General features: G+C 39.3%; 1 protein-coding gene across 1 annotated transcript in view; it reads right to left on the bottom strand.

The window, feature by feature from the left end:
• LOC149069108 (CD109 antigen-like) overlaps nt 1-19,622 on the bottom strand; it is a 79,248-nt gene extending 59,626 nt beyond the window's left edge. The window contains exon 1 of the mRNA XM_089251292.1: nt 19,423-19,622. The gene's annotated coding sequence lies outside the window, so the exon portion shown is untranslated. The remainder of the gene's footprint in view (nt 1-19,422) is intronic.
• Between the last annotated feature and the right edge of the window lie 209 nt (nt 19,623-19,831).

Raw genomic sequence — 19,831 nt, 5'->3', positions numbered from 1 at the left:
ATAATTCAAAGAAAAGGGTTGCTTTGTTCACGCATGATGGGAAAAAGGGGAAACAGTACTGCACACAATAGTCTTTCGCCTTCATCCTCCATTGTGTCTTCTGTTATATAATATTATGTATAATATATACTATTACGATGTATATAATAGAAAGACATCAGGAAAAGTTAATTTCTTCCACTTGCGTTTGGACGAAAAATCTCGGCCGCGATCGTTAAGGGGTTAATAACTATACAATCCCTCGCAATATGAATGATGTATCCGAGGTCTGCACGTTATTTGGACACTTTTTCCCAACTGGAAGTATGTTTCTAGGATGAACGGTTCGCGAGTTATAAAAGGGACTTTCCTATGTGCTCTTTAAAACAGCGTTGAAAACACGCCAATCGAAAGAAGTCGAGCATTTCCAGCCCTGACAAGTAAACACCTCTTTGTGCACCAAACCGGTTTTTCGGTCTCGCCTGGGATAAATAAAATGAATACACGGCGAATAGAATACGACATTCAAAACAAATGTCGCAGACTAAAACTTCCGCTCCATCAACTACGCACTTGGTATGGAGAGAGGGGAGACAATTTAAACAAGTACACTTTAGAATAAAAAAGAAAATTTACACGAGACTCAACAATTTCCGCGCCATGCGAAACAATCAACGCGTCACTCACTCGATTTTTTTTAACGAACGTCCCCGAAACGCTGTGTATTCGAGAAAGTTCATTCACCGAATTCACACCACGCATAAATACAGTCTAAGGCCGGTATTACACTATAAAAGTTTGATAAAATCCCTTGTATAAATCTCAAAAAATTCAACCAATAAAGTTCATAGGTTACATTCGAGCAAATGAAACTGATAATCTTATTGGTGGCATTTTTCAAGTTTTATAAACGAACTTTTATCAAACTTTTATAGTGTAATCCTGGCCTTACACATGCCAATGTCTGTTACTAAAATGCGTTTTTACCCAAATTCTGTTAGATAAGGAACATTTTTTAGAACACCACTCATTCAAATGTCTTGAAACTGTCTCTCAACACTATGGTGTTACATAATTTAACACGAGCTTTTACTTTTAGGATTTTAATTGTTCGTTATTATTTTCTTGAACTTTAACTTTAGAAACATGCAACTTTTTCAAAAAATCGCCAAAAATTTTCCCATATTTTGCGCCATAAATTTCTTTAAAAATAATTTTAATAAAATATCCTCGTGTTAAAGTATACAACACCGGTGTTGAAAGACAAAGTTTCACGACATTTGAATAAATGGTGTTCGAAAAAATTCCTTATCTAACAAAATAGTGTGGTGTGTGTGTGTTTTGAGAAAAACGCATTTTAGTGAAAGACATTAGCATGTGCAATGCCTGCCAGCAGTTTATATTAAAATACTTCATATTATATTATCTGTATAAAATAGTTTAGTTCTACCTGTATTAAAATAACAGACGCAAAAAATTTCATTTATAAATGGAAAAATTCGAAAATATGTTTAATTCCCGTGCACCAACCCCCTTAATCTATCCCGGATGCGTAAAATGACTACCAATTGCAACCTAATCATGAACATAGGATAATATTTAACTATTAAATTTGCATCATCCTTCACGAACGTTTCAAATTTTAGTAAGTGATAATTGTAATTTACCGGGTATATAGGTAACAGGGTACGACATTTTACTGGCGAACCGTTGCTGCTAGAGGCGTACTTCCAATTAGAAAGTGTCCAAATCACGTGTACTCAGATATGGCATGTTTTAAGGGGTTGTACAATTATTAAAACAAAAATGTTAACTTTTTAAACAGACACCCTGTACTCAAGAACCCAATCAAAAAGTTGTTGCCCTGTCTTCTGTCGACAAAAAAAAAAAAAAACACGTTTTTAAGTTCAATGTTCGGCGAGATATCCGAATTCGAAAAACAGGAAAATTGGAAAAAACGGCGTTAAATGCGGATAAAACGGTTTACCCGTATTTCATGCCTTTTTCTTCTCCTCCGTTTTCGAATATCTCAGTGAAAATTGCATTAAGAAACATGGAATGTTTGTTTTTGTTGGCATCAGGAGGCAGTTTCGAATTGGATTTTTGGGCACGGGGGGGGGGGGGGGGGGGAAGACCGTATAGAAAGTTTATTTTAACTATACAACCCCTAGCAGCATGAATGATATTTCTGAGTACTACACGTGGATACTTTTTAATTGGAAGATTGGAAGTATGCCTCTAGGATCAATGGTTTGCCAAGAAAATGTCATACGCTCTGTTAGCTATGTGCACCGTGTCTTAGCTGAGACATTTTTCCACTGTTCTGGGATCAGAATCACTGCATAATTTCTTGAGCATGTTGAAAGCCTGATTTACGGAAACAATGTTATAATAGAGAGATATAGATGGCTTTTTTCTCAGCCAGAGATAGACGTGATGACTTTTCTTTCTGAGCTCACCTTAGCGTAATATCCGGAAAATTACTGTTTCCTTGATATCTCTGGCTGAGAAAAAAGCCATCTATATCTCTAAACCGTCCCACCCGGGGGCCATTTCCTGAAGTTAAGAGAGGCTACTAATGCCTCTACTTCAGCGCCTCACGACACAGTGCGTGAAATTAGGAAGGCAGATTCATGTGTCTCCAGTGGTGTAGATGGTAGCATGCTTGCCCGGTTTGCAAGAGGGCCTGGGTTCGTGTCCCGGCGGAGACGTGATGACTTTTCTTTCCGAGCTCACCTCAGCATAATATCCGGAAAATAACTTTCCTTGAATGTTATAATAGTTTCCCAAATTTTGCTCATCATTCTTCTGTCAAGGAAATTCACTTCCATTAACGTATTACACAATTTGTACTTGCCAATATTTTCCATAATCTTAATGACGACAAAAAGATTCAGATTTTGAATGTTACACCTTGATCTGTAGGTTTAAAACCATAATCGGTATCAAGTGATACACAATCTCTAAGCACTCCAGCTGAACAATGTTAAAATGGGCATCAAATTACCCAGAAGTAAAGTTTGGAAACTTTTTTCCTCTGTTTTTCCTCTGTCTTTAAAATTTTGTTAACTTGATCGAGAAAAAGCAGTCTCGGGCTTCTTGAATTTCTCCAAACCAAATTTTTCTCACAAAAATAATTTTTGCCCTCCAGCTTGTAATTATCCAAAAAATTCGAATTAAACAAGAAAATTTAACATTAAGTTAGATAGAAAACTGAAGTTCGAATTATCCAAGTTATACTGTAAATTTCGAATTAACATCCACAGGCAATTTTCGAATTTCTAATAAACTGGCAAGTCACCGGAGAAAAAGTCATTCAAAAAAGTGGAAATTTACTCCAGGAGGGTGTTCATTGAACTAACAAGCAAAAATTTGGAATTCACAAGAGAACTTGAGTGCCATTCAAATTTTACGCAAGCAGAATTTGCCATTATTCAACTTTCCCTCCATGAGCAAAAGTAATCGAAGCACCAATCCCTCCTTTTTGGAAGCAAAATTAAATATACTGGGTCAAAGCCCAGGCTCCCATAAAGGAGACTTCACTGACTCCTCCCCAAGGGAGGTGTATGTGCGCGTGTGCAATATATATATACAAACACAGGGCTATAGTCTCTAAACAATTTATAAAAATATTAAATACATTTATACCTTCATATTGTTTTCATAAATTTGTTAATTTAACCCTTTAAGAGGCATTGACGAGATATCTCGCCTCCTTAAAGGCCTCTTATTTTAGCATCGACAAGCCCAGATATTTCAAGTTGATTTCTCAATGAACTTTCTTATACCCCCACTTTTGCACCCGCTGATCTGGAGGAAAGCCTACTTCATTTAAAAAAATAAAGATGGCATTCTATATTCATAGGGGGGAAAGGTGTAATTTCTTTTGCCACTCAAGTAAAAATGTTTTCTGAAACTTCAATGGAAGGTTCACCCTACCCCTCCCCAAAGCTTGGGTGTGGGAGCCCAAGAAAATCGTTAAAACCCCATCCCCCATAAAATTGGCCAGCTCCGATCTTGCTATATAACCCATGTATGTAAAACTTGAAAGAATCACGGGGTTCCTAGGCCAAATGATGTTCTGGGGGCCCCTTCTACCTACCTGCCTGCAAGTACCAAAAGGATGGTGCTGGAGGTTCCTTCGTGCGCAAGTCATGCGATGTGAATGAAATACAATATCAAGTCCTTATCTACTTGCGGTGTGACGTCATGTTCCAAAGATTTCAGTCTCGGACGCAATCGCGAAGAAAAATTCCAATCGCTTCCATCCGGTGGGAAAAAAATTAGCAAGGATTCCGAACAAATTTAGAAACACGCCGATGCTATTGAAAAAAAGCAAAAAAAAAGGCGAAGGATGAATGGCCTACATATGGCCGTTCACAGCTGATACGAGGCCGGGCTTCGGCTCTTCCTTCCGCCCAAAAAAACATGATTCATCACCACGAGGTTGGCGCTGCATTTAAAGATGATGCCGACCGATATACTCACGTGCGTAGTAATAAATATCGAGACAGAAAAAAAAAGACATCTTAGAAACAAAACCTTCCTTCTTTGGTTACACGACTTGGAATATTGTAGTAGAATGGGGTAAAAAAAAAGACTCCTACGCTTTCCGCGGACAACCGGTTAGCCATTTAAGCTATTCTTAAAAACCCATTAAGACTACGGAAACAGTATATGCTGATCGATAAATCATCGATATACTGCATGTACATGTTGAATCAAAAATTATCTTGTTTCATTCGTGCTCTACGATCGAAATTGTGTTTGGTCAAGCGGGAAGAGAGGTTACGAAAATACCATTAGTTTCGATTTCCGAAAAGCAAAAAGAAAAAAAACGACTCGGTTGGATGAAGACAATTGCGTGGGGGGTTTTTTTAACCTGTAATACCTTCCGAGAAATTAGAACATTCACCGAGAAAAAAAAAACCTCCCCACCAGTGCAGTGAAACCGATAATGATCGTAAAAACATTCTGCCGGGAACACTGAAAATTAACGGGACAAATCAGATCAAAACGAAAGCATTTTTCATAAGTTGCAGAACACTCGGTTACGTATATCAAGTAAAGTCGGCCCCGCTTTTAATCAGATAAAATCCTCCGGCACCGAAATTTTTCCCATAGAGACAATGTAAAAGCTCCCCGTTCAACTTTTTTGATAATTTCAATGACTTCTCCTTTCCCCCCCCCCCTCCGCTTAATCGAATATAATTAGCTTTACACGTCAACTGTTAGCGCATATGAACTATACAGTTTTTATTGAATGAAACAGTACATAATTTCTCTCCATTAATTCCAAATCTTAAATGTATTTATGGACACACTGCACTAGCCTCCAAGTATTCACGTTGTCTTCAATATGTACATTTAATTATCTTATTTTTGTTCTCCATCGAGCTAACAGCGGGCGCTAACTTTCTAAATGAAAAGTAAAAATCTTGGGAGATTTTATTACAATGATCTAAATTTTAATTTTGTTTTGTGTTTGATAACTGAATTGAAGTCTCGGGACCACAAAATTTTCTGAAATTGTCAGCTTGTCTGCTAACATGGAAATCGGTCCGCAAGTCCCGTAGAAGTCCAAGAATACATTATTTTGGAACAATTTTGTTCTGGAAAAAGAAATGATTGGCACCTATTAAAGTGCTGGAGCCGAAATGTTTTCCCATCTGTCAAGCCCTACACTATGCACACAACCAACGCGTACTAAAGCTGCTGTTGACGAAACCCGGCCGAGTTCGTAGATGTCACCATCCATTTGTGGTTTGGTCAGCTCATTTCTATGTCCGATACATGCAGATGCAAAAGATAAGCTCTCTTAGGGCGTCCAGACTATTTACCACTGAAAGAACGTGCTCTGAAAACTGGAAATGCATAGAAAAAAAGGAGAGCCTATTAGCTTAATCTAATTTCACATGAAATGGTTAATAACTCAATGCGAAGTGGAGGTGCATCTGGAAATATATTTAGAGATGGGTATGAATTAATCGGGATCGAATGACAGTAATCCTGATATTGGCACTAAAATTCAACTCACAAACCCGACTTCATTTTAGCACGTGCATCCACATCAACGAAAATTAGTTAGCCTAGTCAAATCAAAAAAAAAAAAATCTTTAGTTAGCCAAAGAAATCGCAAGCCGAGGCATCACTAACCGCTTTTGGGCAATGCTTTTAGGGAATTGTTTGTTTGGAGCAGCATAAACAACGCGATTCACCGGAAATTCCACTAAAAAAAAAGCCGTTAATCACGTCGAAAGCGAAATTGCAAGAATCTTATTGCGAAGCGTGTAATCCAATAAGTAATGATGAAAGGCTTCGTTTTTTTTTTTTACAACCAGCTGAATTCCATAGAATTTCGTATGTATAAAAAAATCCCATGACCAATGCTTACGTGCAATCCAAAAAATTCCTCTTCCTATAAAGAGCAGAAACCATTCCACGCGCTCGTTTAAATTTTAAAATGAAATAAATGTTTACGGGCAGGAAATGACTAATGGCCTTTTCCGAGGTATCACCACGCGACTGGTAGCTCGTTACGATAGTTTGTTTATCCCACACGAGCCGATTGACAGACGTTTCCCTGATGCCAGTTCGAGCGAGTGAAGCTCTGAGGAAGCCCGACTATGAATCGAATTGAAGAAATTCGGAGCTATAAATATCCAGTGTGTAATAAAGACTATTTTTGGAAATGATACGAGGTTATTTTCAACGACGCGGGTAGATTGATTGCTCAGAGATGTGCTCCACTATATCCACCTTTTTCCATCCGTGCATTCTACTGACAGTGAAACCTGCGGTGTGCCGCCATCAGTAGCGTAAGCACGATTTCTTTTCGTGTGGGGAGGAGGGTTTTGTCATCGTTTCGTTTCGTATTCGGATGCAAATGCAAAAATGACGCAAACAAGAACGTGTACCTCGTACATTCCTCTACGGAATTTCTAACGAATCGATGAGTTACTGCCAAAGCTTCAAATTGGTCGACTCGAAGTGGCCGGTCAGTTCGTGAATTCGCGGCCAATTTCATTGTTAATTGACCCAGCTAATGTCCGAATTCCGAGCTTTGGCCAGCCAAGTTCACGAAAAGACCCGATATGTCTTGTTATCGGACAATAGAAAGGGATGACTCGGGGTCATTATCAAACTGACGTATTTTTCCGTGATAATTATGTCCACGTTAGCTATGGCGACCCATGATAGTCACGATGCAATAATCTTTTCAAAATTTGACAAAAATCTTTATAGTTTTCCCCTCACATTTCTACTCGTCACAGCTAATCCAATAAAGCTACTATGTATAGCTGTGTATCACGTTTGCGATGAAAAAAAAAAAGATGGATTTAGCACCTACCGGAGTGTCTTACATCAGCACATCGAACTTTGGCCAGGGATCTCCAGCAACTTATCGAATTGACCGGCCAAATCCCGAAACATTTTGCAAATCGGGCTTCCGCAAAAACACTTCTGCCACTTAGCGAATTGGCCACATTTCAGACTTTGGCAAAAACAAATACAAGTCAGAGCGCGTGAGCTTATATGCATGGCCCTAACGTATTTATGGAGTTAGAATTTTGTGATTGTTTTTATTCTTGCTGATGCTACCATCTGTGTTAGAATTAAAGATGGGTGAATACTTGAATGTTCGTGTTGTGTGTGTCTACGAAAGACATCATTGTCTGCCTGCTAACCAACATGTACTTGAGCACTAAACTGGACATGCACCTTTTAAACAATCCCCTGGGAAATGAACGAATTCATGCATGCCAGAATATGTTAAGTGCATGAGTATAGCCTCTAGCGTATTTATGATTTACTATATGAAATAGTACTGCGGACACTACTCTTACGCATTAGTTTCTAACATTTATGATGTACATTAATTGTATTAGTGTACTCGGTATTTCCTTACTCACCTACAGGATGTTATTTCTCACCCCACCCTCTACAACTCAACTACTTTGCCCCTTCCCCACGAACCAATGCGAATTATAGTACAACAAAACCGCATACACCTCAAACATTCCACCGGGGAATTTTTAGTGAAATTGGCGCATGCAGAAAACTAATGTAACGTAAAAATGGTTTTATGACCAATGATCAGTGTTCGATAGCCAGGAATAATGATCTTTGACAGGCCAACATCTAATAGGCTACTAAATCAGTGATTTCAAAACGGTGAGTCGCTGCATCCTAAGGTACAATGAGATCAGAGTGCCGCTGCATTTTGGGAGAAAATTATATCGAGTGCAGTAACAGCTATAATACCAAACACTTCCGTCCCGGTGCTTCTGGGGTGCCACCGAGATTTAACGGCGAGTGCAGCAAGGTGTTAGAAATTTTCTTACTCCCAGAAACACGGCAAAAATTCAGAAATCTTTTCCTAAAAACTTTTTACATTGGACCAGAAATGTAACGCTAGTAAATGGGTCCAGAAAAATCAATTGAACACATGCTTTCAACAACGGATCCAGCAACTCGTAACAATATGGTCTTTCCAGAGGCGTACCCAGGGAGGATGTTCAGGGAACCCGTGCCCCCCCCCCCTTTAAGCCAACCAAAAATTTCAGAAAGAAAACATTTTGGTGAAAAACAAATATCAAAAGAAAATGCCCTTTATATATTATATTAACCAATTTCTGTTAATTTAAATGTCTTTTGAAGGATGGTTACTCGAAACTTCTCGCAAAGAAAAATTTGTGCTTCCGCTTCCCCCCCCCCCCCCAAAGCCTTTTCCGCCCCCTCCAAAGGTCGATCCTACGCGTATGCCCTTGGCTCTTTCCACAATAAACCATATTCTCCTACGTATAATAAAAAGATGCAAGTTGAAAAAAAATTGAATTTCTTAGTGCAAATTATATGCAGGTTTTTAAACCCCTTCTACTGAGAATTTGAATTTTCTGGATGTTATGTAGAAACTAGTATTTGGAAAGAAAAGGGATTTGTCTCCTCCGAGAATCGAACGCGGGTCATCTTGCATACCGGGCAAGTGATATGCCTCCACAGCGCTTCACGCTACTAACGTGTTATATGGAATTGAAAAAAAAGTGTCTGGTGTATTGGTTAGCGCACTTGCCCGGTATTTCGGGCCGAAAAAAATACCATTTCTTAACCCCTTCTACTGGTTGCGGATTACAACACATGAAGTAACAAAAAAAAAAAATATATAGTAAACACGAATCGACAAAATATGGCTCGACACTCAAATAAACAGCAACGATTAATCAGCTATCAACGATTACGGACAGCACACAATATCCGATTAGGCGGGGAACAATTCAATTGCCATTTTACGTTAATATAGTTTGTATATTGAAAACTGATGAAGTATCAACATCAATAAAGCTTCGCGAATAAATCAGATATCCAAAACAAAATATTAAATTACAATGATCAATTACAATATAGATTTTTACTTTTCATTAGAAAAGTCAGCGCCCTCTATTAGCTCGACAGAACAAAAATAAAAATTAAATGTACGTATTGAAAACTTGAATATTTTGAGGCCAGTACCTACTCGCAAATATGTATATTAACTTAGCGTAACATTTTCCATTAATTCCAAATGTTTCATTCAATAACAACCATTATGTGTATAGTGGTTGATATATATCAACAATTGACTTGTAAAGCGCAATATTCGATTTAGCGGGGAAGAGGTGAAATTATCAAAAAAATTAAGCGGGGGAACTTTGACATTGTCTCTATGAAAGACATTTTAGAGCGGGGAGTATCCATTAAGTGGGGCCGCCTATACATAATGGAAGAACGACAAATGCAATTCAAAATTTGGCATTTCAAGATTTTCTTGGAATTCGCCGAGAAAAAAAAAAATTCCATATGCAGCACGCGAAGACGACATAAAAACGTATCGAAAACACTCATGCAGACGATGATCCATGTTGTGAATATACAAGATACAGCAACATAATTTCGTCACGTGCGGAGAGAAAATCCCGGCAACAGCAGCTCTTTCAGACCAAGGGCCCATCGAAGTGAGAAAAGGGCGTAAATACGGCGGAGACAAGCAGAAAAGAAAGACTCCGAGGATGATTGTGACATGGATGACCACGGACGAAAATTGGACGATTTCGGTTCCTCAAACCCTAAAAAAAAAAACTTGTCCGAAAGAAACAGGGCCTTTTACGTTCTACAAGTTCGTCGACTCTGCAAGGAATGATTATCGCCTGAATGGAATTCCCATTACAAAAGAGCGAGGGGCCTGACGGTGGTGGTCGACATTTTCAGTCGGTCGTGATAACGTAATCAACGACAGAAGGGGCGAGGCATAATCAGCTAAGGGCGAAAAAAAAAATATGCTCATTTGATAACGAGGCCTTGCTGTAGAGAAAGTGGCCATTTTCACCCTTTATTTTCGAGCATTGCCGGGAGCTATTATTCAAGACTAGTTTTGGTTTCCTGGAGGAAGGAAATACCACAGGATATTTACTCGCTTCTCTTTGCTAATCCTTACCAGGAGGAACGTCGACATGGAACCTCTTCGTTATCTATTTGTTTATGCCAGAAGAAAGCTGTGCTGCTAATTGTGAGAGAAGTGATGTTTTCTTTACTTTACGGAAACGACCGGATACGAAAAAAACTTGCAGATAACGTTAATTGTGGCTATGATAATAACCTTGTTCGAAAACTCAGACAGCTAAAATTCAATTCTAATCTTTTTAGATTCAAGAGAAAACATTAAATATCTCGGGGATTGACAAAGAAAAACTTACGCCGGGATTACACTACAAATGTTTTGTAAAAGTGCTTTTATAAAACAGAATACAACCAATAAATTTATCGGTTTCATTTGCTCGAATGTAACCGATCAGTTTACTGATAAAACCTACTTCATTTTAAAAAAAAGGCATTTTGAAGGGGGGCTTAGTGATTTCTGCTGTGCTGCTTAAAAGGGTTAAAAGTAGTCTCATCCGTTAACACCACTGGAATAATTCGCAATTCTGTGGCCCCTTTTACTACTTATCATGGCCATGAGCAGATACTGGCTATTCGAACTGGAGGGGGAAGACTTCACCTCCGATGTCAAAAGAATTTAGTGAACGGGGTGCCAGCAATCGCCCCTCTTATCTTCCCCTCAGAGTTCGCCTATTGATTGGTCAATATTCCCTTTAGAGTCGCTTATTTTTACTTTTACCATCCCCTCCTCCCAACATATCCTAGGGCCAGAACCAAATGGTCTCCCGGTTGAGAACTACGGGCCTAGGTGTTACGAGATCGATCAAAAAGAGATCTGAGATAAAACAATCATATTTCATGTTAATAAGGAGCGAGGGCTTCAATTTCTAATCGCTGTCCCGAGCCATTAAAAACTCCAAGTGCCGCGAACACTTATCTGATAAAAGATAGTCAAACCCCGTTATAGTGCCCCCGATATTGCGCAAAATCCGCTTAGCGCCAGAAATTTTCGGTGGACAAATTTTCCGTTTCTAGGCTTTACACGTGTTAAACCGCAATTCGATACATCGCCAAGTTCGTCAAAACTTCGAAATTCTGCGAAATAAATATAGTGACGTTTAAAATCGAGGTTCGACAGTATAATTCCGTACAATCTCCACATCAAAATCAAGACCACTTGCAAGTCAGTCACTGGGACTAGCGTTATCGCTGGAAAGCACGATAAAAAACATGGATATCACGATTTTGGGTCATGATCTAAGGGTGAAGCGAGGTCAAGGCCTATTGTACCTGTATGACTTCAGGCGCGCGCCTTTGACCTGCCGCCGATTTTAACGATACCGTATGATGGCTATATCAGATTCTTTAGAATCCAAAACTCCCCGCATTTCGATTGTATCAGGCATATTCCAAGAACAAAAATCACCGTAGGGCTACACGAGAATGTATCAACAATATAGACACGTTGGACATTCCTGAGGGCAGGAGTAGAGAAGTGGCAAAATGCGGACGCGCATTCAGCAAGGTTATTTTTGAAAAAAACAGGCGCAATGAAGCGCTGCTCCTGCTACTATCATGGAGTCAGCAGGAGGGGAAGAGAAAACTATTTTTAAAAAGGTGAGAATTTATCACAGTGTGTGTGTGTGTTTAGTGAAGGAAGACCCCGATTACAGCGGAAGTGAGAAAACACCAAAAAGAAAATTAGTTCATTCCTATTCACAACTGGTTACTTTTCATGGGAAAAAGATGCTCTCCATTGGAAAATCGCCAAATTTCTTTAACCTGTTCCTCGCGAACGAGAGAACTGCCCCCAAAAAAATCCCTCACGTTGGTTTATAAAAAAAAATTCTGCAAACTTTCTTGCAGGGCTTTGCTAATCGAAAAAAAGTATTTAGGTGCCGACCAAATTTCTCAGGAGCCAGAAATGCTTTTTGCTCAAAAGGAAAGATGTCTAGATAGTTTTTTCACTTTTCCGACTCTTTCCCATGTTAAAAGACGTACTGTAATGAAATTCGAAAATTTTGTGTCGCCCTCAGACTCCAATTGAGCAGTCGCACTTGAAAAAATTTTAGGCGCCAATACTGATTTTCTAGTTGCCGTGGTGGCCTGGAATTTGTCATGCCCTGCTTTCTTGTGTGATAAAAACTAAAAAAACATCCATGGACTCCTTGCAGGTCATTAGAAAGACCGGGGGAAAGTGGGGGGTGATCGTCAGCTCAGATGATAAAATTTGCGCTATACTGATTATTCATAAAAATGGGGGTCCATGACCTCCATTTCAGAGGAACAAGGGTACTCTGAGAAACAAAATTTCGAGAACCTCTGCTAAATAATGGTAGATTGGAGAAGTTAAACGTGTTTTCACCAGAAGCCTGGTGGAAATCACGGGAACATAAAAAAAGTATTCAAAATTTTAGAAGGATGGACCACATCATTCGATTAAATTGATAGCTCTTTACAATGAAGCGGTGGGAGGGGGTCTAAAAAAGGACTTGACAAATCAAAAATGAGATACCAGCTAGATTTTCCAGAAGCCAACCTTGTGCGGAAAAAACTGCAATTTTTTTTTCACTTTTCTAGGCGTTCACCTCTTGTCAAATTTATGTAACTGTTTCTACCAATATAATTTTAAAAAAAATGCGTTGTTCTCAGACTCCAATGTATCAGAAGAGTGATTTTTTAGTCTCGCCATGTTGACTTGGGACCTCTTCCGACAAGGATGGGGGACGGCGTATAAATGTTTTTTCACACTGAATTAACTATAGAATGGTCTCTTGAAAAAATTCTGGCCTGAAGGCCCACTAATGATCTCAGCCTATGAACCCGGCTCTAGGATGTGAGGGACATACGTTCCATGCTGTAAATGGTATGTATGGCTTCATTAGAATGAATTTTCCTTTCAACTGGAATGAACATTCGTTTCAAATGGCACCCAAAGCTAGGTTTAACAATATTATATAAAAGCCCAGCTTAGATGGGCACCCTAGTCAACGTGACGGAAGCTAATTGTAGATGTAAAAAAAATTGCTAAAGTAAAAAAGTTTCGGATCGTATAGTTTTCCATAGAAAAAAAATGGGGATGCATAACTGCATTATTGAAATTTACGTGTGTACGCGTATATAGAGCAGGTGATAACTTCACAATACAGGGCGCTGCCAACAGCCCACAGAGACCTCGAGGGTGAAGCCAAGACCAAAACAAGTTCCAGCTATTGTACTGTACATTTCTGACTTGCTAAAGTGGATTTAGCACACAAAAACCAAGGAACAATGGATGGGGAGAGAATCCCATTATCACGCACTTTGGACGGGAGTGTACCCAAAGAACCCCTTTATACAATACCCCCCTCTTTATATGAAGGCGTCTGTACCCTAGGAGTAGTGTTAAGTCGTTGATACCGATCGATCCTCCCATTTTCATTAGGGATTAAGAGATTTGAATGGGGGGGGGAATGTCCTAGGATTGACCTGTTGCTCCTTCAGACAAAGTCAGGAATTTCCATACAGGTACACTCGCTAAGTGCAAGGTATGCCGATACAAGCAGAGGCAGATTTATGTTTCTGCTGCCTGTGGACTACAGGATAAAGGGGGTGACAAAACTTAATTTTCTTGGCCACTCATTCCTAAAATTTGTTTCCCTGAGCTATAGCACGCTTGGACCCCACGTCCCTGTAAATACGCTTGTCTCTGAAGTTGCCTTCGCATCACTGACGTGATGTGGTCCCGTCATTACAATCATGGGAATGAATGACATTAACACATCACAGAAATCTCCATGTTACTGACGATGTAATCCCACGTCACGCACGTCAGTGTGTAGCGTCACTTAAGTCACCTACATGCTTGCACACTTGCTAGGTCACTAGTTTGGGCGCTCATTGACCTAGTATCGCTCTATGTGACACTTGGACACTTATGTGCTTGCACACTTCCAGGTCTCTCTTGGTGCCTTGCTAGAGGTCACTCCTTTGGTTACTCTCGTGCGTATGAAATCTCCCATCGCTCTTCTGGTCGCTTACTGACAATCTACCGCTTCCTATGATCATTTGTTTGTCATTCTTATGCTTGTCCACGCTCCTCCGCTCACCGACCTGGCGCTTCGCTCTCCTGGTCGCTGTTTTGGTCATTCAAGTGCTTGCAAACTAGGGTCAAACTTTTAGGTCAATCTTTTGGTCACTCACTGATTTGGTCTCTTGCTCGGTAGGTTAGTCATTTGTTCATTCAAATCCTTGAAAACTCGATTACTCATTGATCTAGACCAGCAGATTCGCGGTTTTACAGACACTAGTAAAATGCGGCAAAATTACATCCAATTTTTTTTATCAATAGTTCCTGAAATTGAAATTTGCCACATCACTCCAAACTTTGTGCTCTGGGTAACAGCCCATTAAGTGCCCCCCCCCCCCAGGTAAATGTGCTTCCTGGATACAAAGCTGTTCAAATACTGCTAAGCACCAGTTTATTTCGTGTCTCGGATTCCGAAAAACCGATCTGATAATGCAGTTTTTCAACCTTTCTGAAAACAAAGACCAGTAAAATCTCAAACAATGTGAAGGACCACTTGAATGTCCTGTAATGCAGGACACTCCTGTGATTTTCGTTCCGATATTTTTTACACATTTGTCCCGTTTTTTCAACGATAACTATTTAACTTTGTAATATTTACCAGTCGTAAAAACAGTATTTTCATATAAATTATATTAAGGTAATTATAGTAAAAATTATAGACATTCATCTCAAATTTATTAGATCCCATATCTTTGTTTCATTTTTGGGAATTTTAATTGTGTGATTGGATATTGTGCTTACGTCTTGCAATGCTTTTGATGACAATTGCCAATGCCCCGTATTTTACGGATTATCTACGATCCCAGTTAAATAGAATTTTATTTCTCTCAATGACATGGTCACCAGAACATTTGGACATATTTTTCCTGAAGTACATCTCGATGCATGGTGAAGGTATATTATTTGAACCCATGAACTACAAGTAGTGAATAATGTTTCGAGTTCGCTTGCGGACCACCTGCGCCATCGTCGCGGACCATAGGTTGAGAAATGCTGCGATAATGCAATTGATTGCTTCCATGATGCAAACGAAAACTTTTCCCCCAATGACAGACCTTCAAAAACCAAAATATCCTGCAACTAATATTACAAGTTTCGACGTCACCCCGCTATCGTGGCGCAACACGGAAATTTCGGAGATGTCGCGTGCAGCTCTTCAACTACATCCGGTTATTTTTACTGGGATTTTCAATAGACCAGGCGTAATTAACGAAGCCTCTTGATGACAGACACATTGTCCTATTCGAAATGACTGGAAACAGTTCCCGAATGCTGTGCGTATTGACAAATTACGGGTTTAAAAAAAAATTCATTGCTATCAAACTGCCTGATAAAAGACTGAGGATAGGAAATTTTCTCTACGTCGGGAGTTGGTCTGCTTTTGCCCCAGTGAAAAACCCCCACAAAAATTACACCTTAGAAATGCACTTGCTGGCAAACAGTATGCTTTCTAGTGGTGTTATTGCATTGTCATACTCTATCTAAAGAGAAATAGATTATAGATTTATTAATGTATATATTCAGTGTTATTTAGATTATAGGGGCTAGAAAAACCCAACGCATTTATCACGATAAACGATTTTGACGCTTCAGCTTAGTCTAATGAGCTGCCACTCATATATATATAATTACCATATTACTACTACTAGATCTATTATATTTATGTAGGCTACAGCATACATAACTTGCTTCCTTAGTGCTTCAGTATCAAAACCCGAAAAAAACCCGGGTATTTGCTAACATTGCCCACGCCCTCAAAATCCCGAGGTTCCCTTTTCTAGCCAGAGCTTAAGACGCTAGGATTTTTAGCGAGAACCTCCGATACATTTTTCTCATGGTTTTCTTAAAATTCAAGATCCCCGGCAGTGGCGAATTAACGGAGGGGTGCAAGCGAGGCACACAGCGGCAGGCTACACATGCTACTTATGTATCAAGGGCTCTGGTGGTCAAGAGCATTAAATTATCGTGGCAATGGACATAAGCGACCCCGCTTAAATGGATGTCAACGATTCCGGCACATAATATCCTATTAAGCGGGGGAACAATTAGATTATTGCACTTTCATTCCAGTAGAATTAATTAAATATAAGATTAATATTCATAATGTACCAATATCAGCTTGCCAAAGGCAGCTAGAATATATATAGGACGAAATGAATTCTAAAAAGCAAATTAGCCCAATGCTGAGAGAAAAATCAAAGAAATAGAATTTAAAATTAAACTTATATTTACATTTTCGGAGTTTTCAAAATCTCTGGCGATTTGGTTTTTTGCCAAATCATAGAAATTGATCGACACCGTCGAAATTAGATTCTTTTGTTTTCTGATCAGTTCTACCGCAAATCTTCAATTTCATCCACATTTTTTGTAATGCTTGTTGATACCCAAGCTAAAGAAATTTAGTTCTTTGGCAATTTGAGTTTATTATTGCATTCAAAACTTTCAATGTTTCACAAATTTTCTTTTCACGTAATTTTTTCTAAATTTTAAGACTGCATGAAACTATGGCGCGTTTGTGTAGATTTTTTTTTCTTTTACTGTATCTGAAAAGTTAGCGCCCTCTATGGGCTAAAAGAAAAAAAAATTGAAATTTATTGAAATTAAAAATTGGTTACTCTTCAATATCGATTATCTTTAGTACATTCAATTTTAAAATGTTTCATATAAAAAAATTAAGTTAAATTCAATAAAGCATTATAAACATAGTGGTTAATATGTATTTAAAGTTGTGAATCTCAATACTCAATTTCAGTAAATATTTGTTCATTGCCTTTCTTCAGATCTGAAGATTCAGTATCTGAAGATCAAGGATGCTCAACCTTTTGGAATGCGCGGGCCACGTGATATTTGCCTATTTCTTGAGGGACATATATGGCAACAAATATGGCGACTCATGAAAAAAAACAAATCTAAATTAAGCAGAAATGAATTGGGTCTCTTTTTTTATGGGAGCTAAAAAAATTCGAAATATTTAACTTCGATATTTCGAAGTTATCGATCTAATGTTTTATTTCTTCAAAAAATGCTTGATTAAAGCTGCGGAATTTCTACAATCTAATTTATATGGGCCCATAACTAATTTCAAAACATCCTAAACTATATGGATTGATGCAATTGGATAATATAAGACAATACGGAGACTCATTTTCGTGCTTGAAAAGATAAATAAAAAGCTGAAATTAGTTATTGCATGGACATCCACCTCAAAAGTGGGTCCGACTCATTTTATATTTAATTTTCTGGGCTTCGTATCTCTAAATGAACTCAATATTTCATAAATCAAAAATTCAATTAAATTTTCTAAATTATTGATGTGGCGGAAAACCCTACTAAATTTCCGCATTTCTACGCTAAAATCGGCAATTTTAACATTGATCTCTATGGGGGATCATCTAGTGTTTGTCTGATATTATGACGTCTATTCGAAAAGACTCATTGGACAAGACAATCTTGAACGGCAGCATGTCTGCGCCAGGACAGTACAAACATCGGGTAATCTTCTGAAAAAAAAGCACTGCAGCGCTCGCGAGTGACAGGCCTGAGCTATAGCCCAAACCCATCAATCAGATGATTTGGACCAGTATTCCAAAAACTTTTTTCTCATCACAAGAGAAAATTGTTCCATCGCCCTCCCTTGTCGAACCAGGAACACGAGTTGTATCTGAAGATCAAGGGTGCTCAACCCTCTGGCAGATGCGGCAAACTTCATTGGTTTTGAAAATGTGAAGCGGGTAGAGGAAGTGATCTGGAAGTGTGCCACTTAGTTAATTTATACTAAATTAGGTTAGAGGCCGTGGGTTGAGCATATATGCTACTACTTAACCGAACATGCACCTCGTACACATTCCTCTACGGAATTTCTAACGAATCGGCACATGCCGGAATGTGTTATGCTTGGCTCTAACGAATTTTTGTTGAGTTGCGCTTGTTTCGTGTTCATGCTGCCATCTGGCTTCCATTAACTGAAGTAAAGATGGAAATGCTTGAATTTTCATGTTTTGTAAGTATCGTGTTGTAGGCCTGCCTGCTCTCTGCGGAGACACTTTCAAATGGAAAACCGGCTCACATTCATGCCTCAAGGCTATTACTACTAAACCACGCATGCACCTCGTCCATATTCCTCTGCGGAACCTCTAACGAATTGGTACATGCGGGAATGTGTGTGTACGTGTAGTGAAACCTGACGTGAAGTTTGTTTCTGTGTAATGCTTGTTATGCCTCAAGGCTGGAAAACCGCAGAAAACCAACGTCAGCCGACTACCACCGCGCCGTCAACGCGGTTCGAACCTCGATCCTCAGGACGACAGTCCAGCACGATGCTCACGCGACCATATATGCTACAGATCCCCCCCCCCTTTCCGAAAAGCTCCACCCCGAAGAGGCGATACCGCACATTTTGTGAAACACCGATTCAGACCTACCACTCGACGACTCCAATTGTTTCATGCAACGATATCGCTGGGAGGCACGGGTTCCTACACAAGCGGGATTTCCCCAAAAAAAATCTCTCAATTATCCAACTCTCCTGAGTCATTGAACATAAGTCACCAACGTTTGCAATACCAAATTTTTTCCTCCCTCTCTTCGCGTGGAAACACCTGTTGCGGGCGCGAGATTTCAAAACACCAGCGCGTGAGTGTTTACGAGCAAACACTGCGCGTTAATACCCAAGTGACACGGTTCATTTATATATCCTTATATTCCTCGTTCGAAATAAGTGACTCATTTCAAGAATAAAAAAAAAACCCATTTCCTGAGACACACAAAAAAAATAGGCAATTGACAAGAAAAAGAGAAAAAAAAAAACCATAATAAGGTACAAGATGAGGTACGTTAAAGGGGGCCACAACCGCCAATCACCTTGTCAAGAGTTCCTTGAAAGAAAAGTTCAACATCTCAACGCTTTTTAAAAAAAAAAAAAATTCAAGATTATTTGACGGAAGAAAAATTTGAATACTCACGAGTTTTTCCCTGAGAAATATGCTGGAATCTTGGCACAAGAACTTTCCAAGAAATAGTAAATACGAGAGACGATAATAATAATTTCGCGTCTAATATAATATATCCCAAACACACACACCAGAGAACGAGCAACGGAGAAAATGAGGGCTTCGCGATGCGTGTGACGACGGACGAGTGAACTCTTGTGAAGGGCCAGCAAAGTGCAGCCGGATTCACGTGTGGGCCCGAGGCGACGCTAGCGCCGCCGTCCTCGGCTGCGGCGGGGAGGTGAGTGAAAAACATTTGCGTGACGTAAACCCCTTCACTCCACGCGCACTCAAAATGACATTTAAATTCGGTTTTCTTGTTGTTTTTTCCTCCCAACATTGTTTACCTTTCGCTTTCAAGATTTATAATTCAAATCTAAAA

Source organism: Pholcus phalangioides, unplaced genomic scaffold (genome assembly GCF_987345545.1).
Source record: "Pholcus phalangioides strain wild (caught in Gottingen) unplaced genomic scaffold, Ppha-v1.0 ptg000024l_1, whole genome shotgun sequence".
NCBI classification, from domain to species: domain Eukaryota; kingdom Metazoa; phylum Arthropoda; class Arachnida; order Araneae; family Pholcidae; genus Pholcus; species Pholcus phalangioides.
The sequence above is the reverse complement of the archived record's forward strand: the minus strand, read 5'-3'. Positions and strand labels throughout refer to the sequence as shown.